At 37.2% G+C, this 15469-nt stretch overlaps 1 protein-coding gene across 1 annotated transcript in view; it reads left to right on the forward strand.

The window, feature by feature from the left end:
* Positions 1-4488: 4488 nt before the first annotated feature.
* Positions 4489-15469, forward strand: part of Hmgcr (HMG coenzyme A reductase) — a 221202-nt gene continuing 210221 nt past the window's right edge. Inside the window, exon 1 of the mRNA XM_067760972.1 lies at positions 4489-5130. The gene's annotated coding sequence lies outside the window, so the exon portion shown is untranslated. The remainder of the gene's footprint in view (positions 5131-15469) is intronic.

The raw sequence follows: 15469 nt of genomic DNA on the forward strand, positions 1-15469 counted from the left end.
GCACGATTATGGCAATAGGTAATAACCCTCAAATTGACGAGTTATACTGAAAAATTAACATCTATCTCCCTGATCTTTCCACGCCTCGCGTAACTTTCAATTATCACCGACTACTTGGTCGGCGCGGCATATTTCGGAAGTATTGGACATATATTTAGTTGAAATTATGCTATTACTGCCCGACACCCGACAATATTGGCTGCGACATTCGATAATGAACTCTATTTTGGGGAGAATTCATCTGCAATTGTACCCAAAGTTCAACCTCGTAACAAGTTCCTCAAATCCCCCTCTGGCAACATTTGAGGAATGGACAGATAATAGCTCAAACATTATAAAATATTTTGCCAGCCGCTTGTGTACTACACGTCTGCGATATGGTCGCCAGTTCAAAAGATATATAAAGCGTAAATTAAACTTTCTTAACCCTAACGCCATGGTCGTAACCATACCCATAACCATCTCCAATGTGATCGACTAATGGTGCCTTAACCTAAAAATCGTGAAAATTTCATGAATGAAGAAAACGCAAAAAATTACAAACATTTTCCACAAAAGATAAGTCTCTTAGTCATAACGTATCCAAACCAATGATAAAATCTACAAAAAGTTATTAAATTCAGCAACTCAAATAAATTTAGGTTATGGATGTGGTGAGAAACTAAAAACCAATTGGTTGGCTATGATATGGTTATGGCGCTAGCGTTATGGTATGGCACCATTAATCGATTACATTTATATCCATAAGGTAGGTTCGATCAGCTGTTTTATATGGTTATGGTTTCATGGTAATAAGTTACCATTAATTGGCCCTTTATACATAACCATACCATAGCCAACTAATTGGATTTTGGTTTTTCGCCGTATCCATAACCTAAAAATCTTTGAGTTGGTAAATTTATTAATTTTTTGCATATTTTATTCCTTGTTTTGTATACGATTTGAGTAAGAGACTTATTATTCGGGGTATATGTTTGAAATTTTTTGAGTTTTCTTAATGTTTATGAAAATTTCACGATTTTTAGGTTAAGGCCCGGCTTATCAGTGGATGGTTAAGCTAAGCTTAAACTAATCTTGCTTAAACTCTAGTCAAATTTAAACTCCAGTTAAACTACTGAGCAGTTTTTCAGTCACAGCTTAAGGCCGCCTTTGGGGTGTGGTGTTTTGTGCGGCAACATTGGTTTTTTTATTATCTAGATAATTTGTAGACACGGCAACAGCTGGATTTTCTGTACCCAACAAACATGGAAAAAAAAAATTCTCCGGCGAATTATATATCTAGTTTCGGAAGTGATATCCAACATCATTATTTAATTATTCTTAAACCAGATACCTAGTTCTCGAGTTGATATCCAACTTCATTCTCCAGTCACTATCCAACCTTTGAGAAATTTTGTAAAATTAAAAGTTTTCCAGTTGATATCCAACGTCATTAATATTTTCCAATTATTATCCTAATTTCGAGAGATTTTAAGAAATGTACAGTTCTCAGATGAATACTCAACCCATTTCTCCAGTTGATATCTTACATTCTCAGCCCAATTCTAAACGAAAATTCCGTGCGAGTTTTTTCCCTTCTCCAATTCCTCGTATTCGAAATAAAAATTCCTTGTGAGAGTTTTTTCACTTCTCCCTTTTCTCCTATTCTGAACAATGTTCGAAAAAGCGGAAACCGGTTATGGGAGAAAAGTAGGTATTATGAATGTGAGGGAGATTTATCTGCCATTTCATAGGAGTTTTTTCACTAGTTAAATTAAAGGGAATGCATCAAAATAGTTAAAGGAAATTGATTTTTTTAAGAAAGAACACTTATTTGTACAAATTTGTGCTAAAATTTGTATTTACATTCTACCAAAATATTCTCACTGTTAATACAACAACAACAACAACAACCACAATATTCTTTAAGTCGAAAAATATATCATAAGCAACGGAAAAGCTCTTCGCATATTTTATGCAGCCATCCAGAAATTGCGCAAGGATTTTTTAAGAAGGCTTAAATAGATTTTGGCATATGGCGAAAGGCGAACTCAACTCGACTTGGCCGCCAGAAAATTGCTTTGCAGAATGAATGCAGGCAACTCCGGCGGATTTGTGTTATCCTGGCGGTCTTCTTCTCCTCTGTTGATGTTGCTGTGGCACCAATTCATTACTCATTTCAGTGATTACCACATGAAATGCAATAATGTGCATTGTTTATACCTTATTTCTTAATTTCAAACAAACTGGCAACAATAATTAAAGTTTACAATTTTTTAAACAAAATAAGAAATGCGCAACGAAATTTCAATTGACAAAACAGCTGACTTCGAAAATTCGAAACTCCTATTCCCCAATTATTCTTCTCCCTAGGAGAAAAGAATTAGAGGAATTTTTCCGCGGGAATAAAAAAATCCGCGAGAATATTTAGAATTGGTCTGTATATATCGAGTTGAGGTGGAGTTGAAAAAAATATCCAAGGAGGTACCACCAAAACCAACAGCTGTTTATTGTGAGAAATAAACACCTGGCTGATAGCAGTAATGAAGCGTAATTAATCTAAAATAAATTATATGGCGGCCACCGTGGTATGATGGTAGCGTGCTCCGCCTACCACACCGAATGCCCTGGGTTCACACCCCGGGCAAAGCAACATCAAAATTTTAGAAATAAGGTTTTTCAATTAGAAGAAATATTTTTCTAAGCCCTCGGTAGTGTTTGGCATGCACTCCAATAGGACCAGTAGGTCCTGTCCCGCCAATTTGTAGGAAAAATTCAAAGGGAATGCAACGCAAATTGGAAGAGCAGCTCGGCCTAAAATCTCTTGGGAGGTTATCGCGCCTTACATTTATTTTTTATTTTTTAAATTATATAGGCTCCCGCCTTGGGGTGATGGTAGCGTGCTCCGCATACCACACCGAACATCCCACATCACCATCATTGGATCTTACATTTGAGTCAAGTTAGAGAACCACAAGTTGTTAATTACACTTTTTCAACTTAAGTAATAGCATATTTTGCTTTATAAAAAGTGCCCTCTTTTGCTGAGTACGCTATGATTCTTGAGATTTTAGAAGTTTGCCTAATTATCAATAACTATCATCCGGTGGCAAAATCCTGAGCCAGATAAATAATTTTGTATGTAAATGCAATGGTTCAATTTGTGAGCCAGATAATTTGTTAATTACTTCTTTTTAGGTTGGCAACGTGGCCTTAAATATACCCACTTTTTCAAAAATAGATGTCGCTGCTTAGCCTTTCGCCGTATGAGTTAAATGAAAAACAGCGGCGACATCTGCCTATAACATTTCACGTGTGCGAAAATTCCACGACATCTGCTTCTCAAGTCTCTCAATGATCCAGAGCATTCCCGTGAGAATTGAGCGTGAGCCGGAGCTGTAAAACTCACTGAAAGACGGAAATATGTGCTCTAATTGTACTCAAACACAAATGCTTGTTGGGTATATTCGACGCCATTTCCTACGAACGCAAATAACTGATAGGTTAACTAGAGTTTAAACCTGACAGATCGGCCGCTTAAGCGTAGCTTAAACTTCAGTTAAAGTAAACTGAGAAACTGCTGAATTGGTTTAAGCGTAGCTTAACTGACAAGCTGAGTTGAACTTGTACTGAAAAACCGGGCCTAAGGCACCAAAAACTGATGCCAATTGATATGGATAAGTAAAAATATGGTTATGACTATGGCGTTAGGACTACATCAACTTTGCCAGGGAATATTTTCCATAAAGTAGAGAATGGAAATTCTGAACAAACCTTACTCAGAAACCTATGTATCCTAACATACTTCTGATTGAAGCTACGCGGGGCATAAGGAGTCGAATTCGGCGCTTAATAACTCAGCGATATGATAATGATGAGCATAAAATCGCCCTCAGCCCGGAGAACCCTGCTTTCAGAATCTAACACGCGAAACGCGCAGTTAAGGAAAGCAGACACCCCAGGGCCACGCGCGTCAGTCTGGCCAAAGAGGATAACTACAATAAGAGCCGTCACTAGTTATTTTGTGGCGAGTATTTCGCTGGAAATTTAAAAAATTGATGCCGAATGTTTTATGAGAGGGACATTTTTAATTGTCTCGCATTTATCCATGCCGTGTCGGCCCCTTGTGCAACTGTGATTTTTGGAAAGAGAATTAAGTAAGTTAATTAAATGCAGTCGGAAAAATAAACACAAATACCCCACGAAAATGTATAGAAGACATTTATAAACATCTCGGCCAAAAAAAAAGTAGCGACTACCTCTCAGTATACATCGAGTAAATGCCAAAAAAATAACGAGTGACGGCACTTATTGTATTTATCCTCTATGGTCTGGCATCAAAACCTTCAGGTCACTTGCTGCAATAACCTACAGAAAGCCTTATATTTATTATAAATTTGCTATTTTCCGATTGGTGGCACAACAAGCGAACGACCATATGTTTTTGACATTTTTCAATCACTTACATCAGCCATTCGTAAATAATTTACTTTCGTGGACAAGTTTGGTGTTGAGTTCCAGATAACTTGGTGCATAGTTGGTCCATTGTGCTGGCTTAAATCGGTGATAACGCGGAGGAAACAAAAAGTTATTAAAAGCGTCCACAAAGACAGATAGCAAAATTTGTAACACGTTCAATTAGCAAGTTTGGAAAAAAGTGAAGTGAAATTGCGTGGAGTGCGCGACTAAAAACGGAAAAGTGAAACCATCGGTTGTGTGGCGAGGAGCCAATAGCAACGACATAAGCGAGCGAAGAAAATATTGCAAAATAAAGTAAAAGCCATAAAGTAATAAGGAAGGAAGTATTTGCTGTTGCTGAGGCAAATAACAAAACGGGCAAAATATAAAAAAAAAAAAAATTGTGCAGATAGATTTTCACAATTGGTAAACACGAGTGTAATAATATCGGTAGCGGGTGTTTGGCCAAAATTTCACAAACAATTATATAATAACAAATTTTTTTTTTGTTTTCGGAAATGCTAATAACAGAAAAGTAAAAAATAATTGAATTTGAATGATATAAGCGGGCGGATTTGGAACGTAGCAAGCAAACAAAAGTGTTATCTTGCGAATTCCGGGGAATACATAGCGTTATTTGCGTTATTGTGTACATATACCAGGGGCATTTCATAAGGACAATTGAAGCAAAAGGTCAGTATAATTATATATGTATGTATGTGGGCACAAGTTGATGTATGCATATTCAATAGACAGGTTAGTTTTATGTCATTGATAGTGGCAGTGGTTAGTAGTTCGAAAATCATAAATTAAACGTGTAGTAATACTAAATACATGTTGTAGTTGTTGTTGTTGTAGCGATAAGGTTACGCCCCGAAGGCTTTGGGAAGTGTTATGGTGCTTTGCCGGATACAGATCCGGTACGCTCCGGTAACACAGCACCATTAAGGTGCTAGCCCGACGATATCGGGAACGATTTATATGGCCACATTAAACCTTCAGGCCATTCCTCCCTCCCCATGAGGAGCTTGGGGTCGCCAGAGCCCCCTCTGTTAGTGAAACACGGATAGGTAGGCTGACAATTGGGTTTGGAGAAGTTATATATTGCGCTGGCAACCCGAAAGGGTTGCGCTACATAACCCCTTTATCTGGTATTTTAGTCGCCTCTTACGACAGGCATACCTACCGCGGGTATATTCTGACCCTCTAACCCGCTACGGGTAATCCCCAATATCCGCAGTAGCAGTACAAAATGGATAACTCAATGGCTTATGCTTATGTTTTTGGTACCTCCATCCAAGTTTGTATAAGTCATTGTTGTTCCTCCTGCCGCTATTAAGCACTCATATCCAACAGCTGGTGGTATTGGCAAAACGTTTTTGTGGTCATGGACCACTTACACTTATTTATAGTTTAATCTGAATTTTTCTGACAACTAACAGATGGGCTGAGTGCATCCATGAGAAGTATTCATGCACGCGTTGCCATCTTCCAGTTTTGTAATTCGCTTGCCAATGGAATTCTTTTGACTTGCTTAACCATGCGTTTATCGCATTCTTTTGCTTTTTTGTCTGCTCAAAACAGCCAGACATATGGGGCAGTAGGAAGCTTTGTACTAAATACAAAATGTATACAATGTTCATATGGCAAATGATGAACTGTTCAGAGCGGCCGCAGACAATTCCATTGCATCAACAACATTTCGTAATCGAATAGAAAATTTAGCATACAAGGCACAAAGGAATCCGTAGATATGTACATCAACGTATGTATTTTAGTATGAAACTCCTTGCAATATCTACATGCCATGCTTTTTGCTATTTATTTTATTTAACGTTTTTGCTGTTATTTATTGTTATTTTTATATACTAGGTTATATGGCATCGAGCTTCGTTTGCACCATAAAGTGTATGCTGCAGTTGTTTTTATTAGATTGGAATAACTAAATGTGTATAGGAAATGTACTTAGTTGCAGGAATGATCCGCTAATTCACTAATTGCACAATTCACCCTTGGAATACATATTTTATATTCAACTCCTGAAAGTTATCTTCTTCGTCCTAATAGTAACTAATGCAATTAATAACTTGGCGAGACATATGCATTTACGAAGCGTTTTAAGCCGAACTTCCCCAATTTGCGTCGTGCTCCTTTTTTAATTTTTTTTTTTCACAAATTGGAGGAACTGGCCGACGTACATGTTTGATGCCGATTCCGAATGGCATTTGCAAGCCGAGGAACTAGTCGCCGTACATGTTTGATGTCGCTCCCGAATGGCATTTGCAAGCCGGTTAATTTTCACTGGGAAACTTTCCACAGCGGAAATACTCTTCTTGCAAAGCTATCACCGAGGGACGTTCTCGTCCCCCAGCGGGTTAGGGGGTCAGAATATACCCGCGGTAGGTATGCCCGTAAGAGGCGACTATAATACCAGCTTCAAGGGGCTGTGTAGCGCAACCGTTTCAGGTTGCCAGCGCAATATATAGCTGCTCCAAACCCAATTATCAACCTCACCTATCCGTGGCGAATCCTGTTTCACTAACAGACGAGGCTCTGGCGACCCCAAGCTCATCATGGAACTAGGGGGTGGGGAGGGTGGGATGGCCCGAGGCTTTAATGTGGCCATATAAATCGTTCCCGATATCGTCGGGCTAGCACCTTAATGGTTCTGTGTTACCTGAGCGTACCGGATCTGTATTCGGCAAAGGACCATCACATCGATAACACTCCCCAAAGCCATCGGGGAGAAACCTTTTCTACAACAGCAACAACAACAGGGACGTCCTCGCTTAGAAAAACTTTGTATGTATGTATGTATTTGTTTGAAAATTTGTTCCTAGCACAACAATTTTGACAAATTATTTACTTAACAGTGCTAGTCATGAATAGCAAGGATTCAAGGGGTTGTGTAGCGCAATATATAGCTTCTCCAACCCAATTGTCAACCTGACCTTCGAGCGGCGAATCCCGTTTCACTAACAGACGAGGCTCTGGCGACTCCAAGCTCCTCATGGAACTTGCGGGTGGGGAGGGCGGGATGGCCTGAAGGTTTAATGTGGCCATATAAATCGTTCCCGAGATGGTCGGGCCAGCACCTTAATGGTGCTGTGTTACCGGAGCGTATCGGATCTGTATCCGACAAAGGACCATCACATCGATAACACTCCCCAAAGCCTTCGGGGAGTAACTAATCGCTACAACAACAACAACAACATGAATAGCAAGAGCTATAAAAATTGAACATTTATAATAATAAATTAGATTAATCAATTTAAATTAAATATAACAGATAATAGTTAAATATTTATGTATGTAGATGTAAATCTTAAAACTAAAGAAAAGTAATTAATAAATATTAAAAGACAGCAGTAGTGATGATAACTTTTGGCTGATTATAGATCGAATATTATTTAAAGAAAAAAGGAGACACAGTGAAAGGAAAAGGGACTTAGAAATGAACATTTTAACAACAACAATTTGAGATCCAGTTTAAGAGTCGTTAAAAAATGATGTTACCTCTTTTTTGAAGTGCAGAGCATTACTTGTAGGTAGGGAGTTCCAAAGACGTATTGCAGTAACAAAGGATTGGCGTTCAGAGGTTAGCGTGCGGTATCTAATGTGCATAAGAAGAAGCACCGATCTTGATGATTGCAGAAAAATAAGCTTACGATATAGATAGTCAGGTTCCTTCATGTGTATCAATTTATAGAGAAAGGACAGTGTTTTGACTTTTAAAAGATTTTCGAAAGAAATTTTTAGCAACCTTTCAGCATGTTGTGATACGTGATCAAGTCTTTTCAACCCATAAACATATCTAACAATGTTGTTGTAAACAACATTTAGTTCGTTCTTGCACACATAGTCACAGTTTGAGTAAATCACACACCCAAGGAGTAGCGTAGGTATTAAGTACGCTTTAGCCAAAAGTAGTCTTATGTGCAAAGGCGTGAAATATTGTGTTAACCATAGCATACATACACTTTTCCAACCGTTCTAAAAATATGGTCTTTCCATGTCAATGTTTTGTTAAAAATTACACATAAGTTTTTCGCCGTATCTACGTATCTATAACGGAATTGTCAAACACTACATTCTCTAAATCATTAGTGGGAAAAGACCTTCTATGAATAGCAATACATTTTGACTTATTCGGGTTTATACATAAGCCATTCATAGCAGCCCATGAAAATATTTGATTCAAATCGTGGTTTAAGTTACTTATGCAGAAGCTAGGACAACACGTAAACAACTGCACATCATAAGCGTAGATATGAACATTACAATACTTAAGGACATCGGGTAAGTCATTGATATACAGAACAAATAACAGAGGACCCAGGATAGAGCCTTGAGGGACGCCTCTAAAGACATGTAGGAAGTCAGACTTTTTACCATCTATACAGACTGCATGACCAGAGAAGTTAAATAAGTTTTCCAGCTTCCTACAGAGCAGAGTGTGGTCTACAGAATCGAAAGCTTTAGAGTGGTCAAGAAGTGTTAAGAAGGCAATGTAACTTTCATCCTCTCGCTCACGAATTTCTTCTGTCACAGATAATAGTGCTGTTGTACAGCTCCGCTTTGACCTGAAACCGGACTGACTGTCTGACAGGAGCTTGTATTTATGTACATATGATACGATTTGCCCATGTAGAATACGTTCAACGACATTAGAGAGGAAAGGAAGTATGGCTATTGGTCGATACTCATTATTTTGTTTACGGATTGGAATAACTTTTGCAGTTTACCAGTATATTGGGAAGACACCTGTCGTCAAAATTGAGTTGACCAAGTAAGTAATGTGCGGAAGGATTTTGGGAAGAATGACTTTTAAAAACTTTGAACATATACCATCAAGCCCCATTGCGTTAGACTTCACAAAAAGTATGGCTTGGACAACATCACAATTATCGACACAAACAAACTCAAAAGGGCTAGTGTCAACATTAACACACACGGAGTAGTTATCAATACACACATTGTCGGCTGAGTTAGGTAGTCTTACAAAAGTATTATTTATTTCGTTGATGTCGACATCAGGGGGATGAGACAGGTCACTTTAGGGCTTACCAATTCCTATTTGTTTGATTTTGTTCCACTCTTCTTTTGTATTCAAAGCAGAACTAAACTTATACTTAAAATAATTTGCCTTGGCCAGCCTTATGGCTTTTTTTGCAGTAAGCCGAGCTGTTTTAAAGCTACTATGCGCTTCGACTGTTTTGTACCTTTTCCACCGTGAGTAGGCTTGGTTACGAAGGTGGATAAGGTGTTTTAATGTAGCATTGAACCAAGGGCTATTATTGTATTTAGGTGTTTTTATTTTTAGTGGAACGTGATCATCAAATAACTTATTTATGTTATCCTGCAGAAACTTTGTCTGGTCATCAATCGATGTAAAAGTACGAATCAAGCTCCATTCAACCGACTCAACGGACTCAGCAAGAGAATACTAATCTGTGTGGGGCATTTGATTGCTGGGGTGTGCCGATTTAACATTTGATTTCGATCTTTAACATCTTTGAATGACAGGTATTTTAGCCTTGCCCAAAAAAGTCTGGCAGCTCTTTGATTCCACTGTGCTTTTGATCTTTCCAATGAAGTTTGTGGCATCATTTTCATGACATACCTATCGGGAAACCGTCTGAGGCAAGATTTGCGCTGAGAACGCTTCACAGTCATATACATGTATTATTTGCTGGCAGGCTGACCTGGTGAGGGATCAGGTGTTGGTGGTATGATCTTACTGACGTACTTAGATTATTTTGCGCTTGACCGTTTAAATCCACTTGGTCGCAAAACAAGTCCCTTCTCAAACTGTGTGGAGACTGCCCTCTTCCTCTGCTTCAGTACGCGGGTTCCGATAAGAATGTTTTCTATGTCTTTCATTTGCAAATGATGGCGAGGAAGGACAGCACGAGAGAACAATTCGAGCACAAGAATCTATGGAAGAGAGAGCTAAAACAACAATGTGTTTGATGGTGCTAAAGGAAAGATGAGTAAAAGAAAAGTTTATGTGACAGGGTTATAAAGATGAAGCAGTGTAAGGTGTAACGGGCTTCACTCACTTTGTTTGTTAAAACTTTTTATTTTTATTGATATTTGAAATATATAAAAAGAGATCAAATAGGCGTTAGAAAATATGTTAATAAAAATTTGTAAAACGAAAATTATTCTACAAGATTTTCTCTACTTAAAAAGTTCAATTAAATAAATATTTATTAAAACAACTAATAAAATTGATGACGATTTCAATAAATTGGTGACCCCGATAAAAAGAACATTCTTAAGCAGTTCCAGCGGAGTAACGACCTTATTTTCTGGCAACAATGGCATACTTCAGCAGGATTCTACTTCAATGAATATTATCATCTAGCATCAACAACTCATCGTTTTCTGCATTTACGCCAACGGGTACAAATTCAAAAAACCTATTTGTACAGCAGCTAACCAGACCGGTGGATAATTTTGTATATACAAAATAGTTGCCGATTTCATGTTATATGGTCAATATGCATATTAATGTACTACGCTAATTACATGACATTTTAAAGAAAGAAAGTCTGGTGATTGGACGAGCAATTCATAGCTGACCCACGATTGTGAACTCCGCATCTTCAACAAATGAATGTTTCAAGTTTTAATCAATTGCAAGTATAATAATTTATTTACATCCGCAAGCATCTTTCGTCGTGAATCCAATATCATATGTTCCTGACCTTATGTAAAATTTACAAATTGTAAGTGATTAATAGGTATATATACAATACTAGGTATATATACAAACTACTATTTTAAGTAGAAGCTATTGGCTATTTAGATTCTATTTGTGATTGTTCTCTTTTTATTTTTTACGACTAATTTATGCCTATATTGCAAAGTCCGATTATAACTAGAAATAGGAGTTTAATTAATTTGTATCAACCAGTTGTGTCTTTAGAACAAAGTCAACAAGCGATAATTTCTCTAGAACAAAATCAATAACCGGTCATGTCTCTAGAGCAAAATCAGAATTCTTCGCCCGCTCCTCAAATTCAGCATTCAAATTCCTCAAACCTAAAACTACCCCTTTTTATAATAAATATCCTCACCAATGGTTTATTTTAGCTGAGACTCAATTTCGTATTACTAGCGAAATTTCCAAGTATGAATTCCTTATAGTATCGCTATCACAGGATATGACTGCAACGGTTTTTGATGTCATACAGGTTATTAATGATAATTGGAATAATTCGGCCTCGACAGCATATTCTACACTGAAAGAAGCTCTCTTAGTAAATCTCAATGCTTAGAGTCCCTTCTGGCAGATCTAGACATAGGTGATATAAAACCATCGGAATTTTTTCGCACGCTTAAACAAATAGCGGGACAGTCAGAATCGATTTCAGACAAACTCATTATACAACTTTGGATTCGTAAATTACCAACACAAATAAAAGTTTCACTTAAAACATTGCCTAATCCAGACAAAGACATTATTAAACATGGCAGATTCAATCATTCTGTCAAGTAAGCAAGGTCATGTGCAAGCAACATCTTCATCAACATCTGAGCAAAATGACCACCTTAGTCGCTTAGAAAAACAAATTCAAACATTAACTGATACTATACAAAAACTTAGTGTTCAGAAAAATTTTTCGTTTCGGTCAAGGTCTAGGTCTCGATCTAAGTCGAAGCCAAGACAGTTATCATCATCAGGTTTGTGTTGGTATCATGGGGAATTTTCGGAAAAGGCCAATAAATGTATCCAACCCTGTAGTTACTCAAAAAACCAGTAAAAGCGACGAACAGTAGCATTTTTCCTTCTAGTCGCTTATTCGTTTTTGACCCAAATTCTAAGTTAACATTTTTAGTTGATTCTGGTGCAGACATTAGCGCCATTCCGAAATCATTTTGTTTCAAAGTTTCGAAGGTACCAACACAAGTTCTTTCCGCAGCGAATGACACAAACATAGATGTTTTTGGATCAAAACTATTTACATAAATTTTAAATTTATGTCGTAATTTTCAACAATTATTTTACATTGCTGAAATCACAGAGCCAATCATTGGTGCTGATTTCTTGATTTCTTAAGCAAATATGGTCTTGTAATAGACATCAAATCCCAAAATCTTATTGATCCAAAAACTAATATAAAGGTTTCAGGAGTCCTTTCAAAGAAACAATTCCCTACGTCAAAATTTTTTAACATTGGTTCTAACTGGGGTGATATATTGAAAGATTTTCCAGTTCTTCTTAATGAAATCGATTTCAATCCCCCTGTTAAACACAATGTTGTCCATCGTATCATAACAAAGAGTAATGTGCCTATCCACAAAGCTAGACGATTTCATCCTGCAAAGCTTAAGATTGCTAAAGAAGAGTTAGATTTTATGTGTCAGGAAAGGAATCTGTCGTCCGTCTTCATCACCATCCTCGTCGCCTCTGCACATGGCGCCTATAGGTATCGATGACTGGAGACCTTGTGGCGACTATAGGAAAGTAAATGCAATAAAAATTCCAGACAGATATCCTATTCCCAATATTCAAGACATTTCAAATTTTCTTGAAGGGTGTATAATTTTTTCAAAGATAGATATTTGTCGTGCTTATCATCACATTCCTATAGCAGAAGAGCACATTCATAAAACAGCAATCATGACCCCCTTCGGCATGTTCGAATTTCCGACTATGCCTTTTGGTCTGCGAAATTCGGCGCAAACATTCCAGCGCTTTATGCACCAAGTAGTTAGAGGTTTTGACTTTGTATATGTTTATCTTGATGATATTTTGATCTTCAGCAAATCTCATGAGAAACACAAGTCACATCTTCGTAGTCTTTTTAAGCGATTAGTTGAATATGACATCAGGGTTAAGACTTCTAAGTGTATTTGTGGAGTTCAAGAACTAATTTTTCTTGGTCATAAAATTTCCGTTAATGGTATTAGACCTACTAAAGAAAAAGTTCAAGCTATTACAGTTTCCAGCTCCTACATCAATCAAGCAGCTACAAAGATTTTTAGGTATGGTTAATTTCTATCATCGTTTCATTCCAAATCTTGCAAACATTTTTTCTCCCTTATATACACATCTTACAAATTTACAGAAGCTAATTACAAAAGGTAAGGAGTTTAAATGGTCCCAAGAGTGTGAAACTGAATTCAAATCTGCAAAGTTATCATTTTCAAATGCAACATTATTGGCATTTCCAAAAGCAGACGCCCCAGTTTCTATTAGCACTGATGCTTCAAACACAGCATTAGGGGGTGTTTTACATCAATATGTTAATAACCAGTGGCAGCCTCTTTCATTTTTCAGCAAAAAACTGAACCAGCCCAAATAAAGTATTCCACTTTCGACAAAGAACTTTTAGCTATTTACGAAGCAATTAAACAGTTTCAATATTTTGTTGAGGGCAGAGATTTTTTTGTTCTTACTGATCATAAACCGCTTACAACAGCTCTTTTCACAAAAACTGAGCGATCTCCCAGGCAAGCTCGCCAATTGGATTTCATTTCGCAATTCACTGGAGATATTCGATACATTAAAGGCAGTGATAATATTGTTTCAGATTCATTATCGCGACCAGGAGTAGATTCTGTTAAATTGGATATTCCTTACTTTGAAACTTTAGCTAAAGACGAAGAACTCGATGAACAGCTTAAACACTTAACAGCTAATCAATCGGAAACTTCATCTTATCAATTAAGACAAATAGAATTTTCCCCTGGCAAGCTCCTTTGGTGTGATTTGTCTACTGTTCGAAGGAAAATATTTAATTTAATTCATGATGTTTCCCACCATAGTATTAGATCAACTCGTAAGAAAATCACTCATTTATATTTTTGGCCTAAAATTAATAAAGATATAAATGAATGGTCTAAGCAATGTTTACAATGCCAAAAATGTAAAGTTGGCAGGCACACGAAATCTCAGTTAGAAAAGATTCCCATACCACCCGGTCGTTTTGAACATTTACCACCATCCAATGAGTACCGATACATTTTGTCAGTAATTTATCGTTTTTCAAGGTGGCCAGAAGCTTATCCTTTAAAGGACATTGAGGCTAAAACTGTTGCTCAGTGTTTGGTAAGGGAATATGTCTCTAGATTTTGTAAAAAGTATAGGAAACAATACTTTTTATATTTTAGTTCAATTGTTTTATTTACAATATATGTAGATTTATTTATTATTTATTACAAGATACTTATAAAATTGACGTGAATGTACGCTGCTGGTTGATGCTCAACTGACAATACTGACAATACAATCTGACAGTGTAATTTGGCTGACAGCTCTGGTAACACCAAACGCAATATTACACGCTCTTTTTTTTTTTTTAATTAATTCAGTCCCACCCGTATCTTTGTGGAGCCCTTATGTTGCGACCACTACGAGTTGTATACGCATGATCTAAACCAGGATCACGGTCCGATACTTCATTTTCCGACTCTGCTCCTGAACCCTCACTACCAGCCGTTTCATATTCGTCCGTAGACGTAGATTCATTCAAATCGACCCCAGCTGGTGGTTCACGCTCATTCGCCTCACAGTTATTTTCAACCCCCATGCCAGATCCAGACCCGTTTGGTATTATTTTACTTTCGCTAAATTTGTTCTGACCATTACAGTCATTTTTGATACTTTCCTCAAATAACAATTCCGACGCATCAAAATCGGAATTTTTTGTCTTTGCAATAAACCTGCGATTTCGTCTAAAGTAGTTATCGAGGCCGTCACGAATAATATATGAACTACCGTTTATATTTCCAATGATCTTTCCGTAATTCCACTCCTTACTATTCTTTTTAAAAATTACCAAATCACCCTCACTTAATGCTGGCAATGACTTCGCATTTCGATCATAGAAATATTTTTGCACTTCTTTTTTCTTTTCCATTGTTTTTTTAATTTGCGATTCCGCGATACTGTTTCTGACCAATAATGAACCAGAGATCGGTAATTTGGTTTTAACCAGCCGACCAAAGAATAGTTCCGAAGGAGTTATACCCATACTTGTGACAGGTGTTGTATTATATTCAAGTATTCGGTACTGAA

Source organism: Eurosta solidaginis, chromosome 1 (assembly GCF_040869045.1).
Source record: "Eurosta solidaginis isolate ZX-2024a chromosome 1, ASM4086904v1, whole genome shotgun sequence".
Classification (NCBI taxonomy): Eukaryota; Metazoa; Arthropoda; class Insecta; order Diptera; family Tephritidae; genus Eurosta; species Eurosta solidaginis.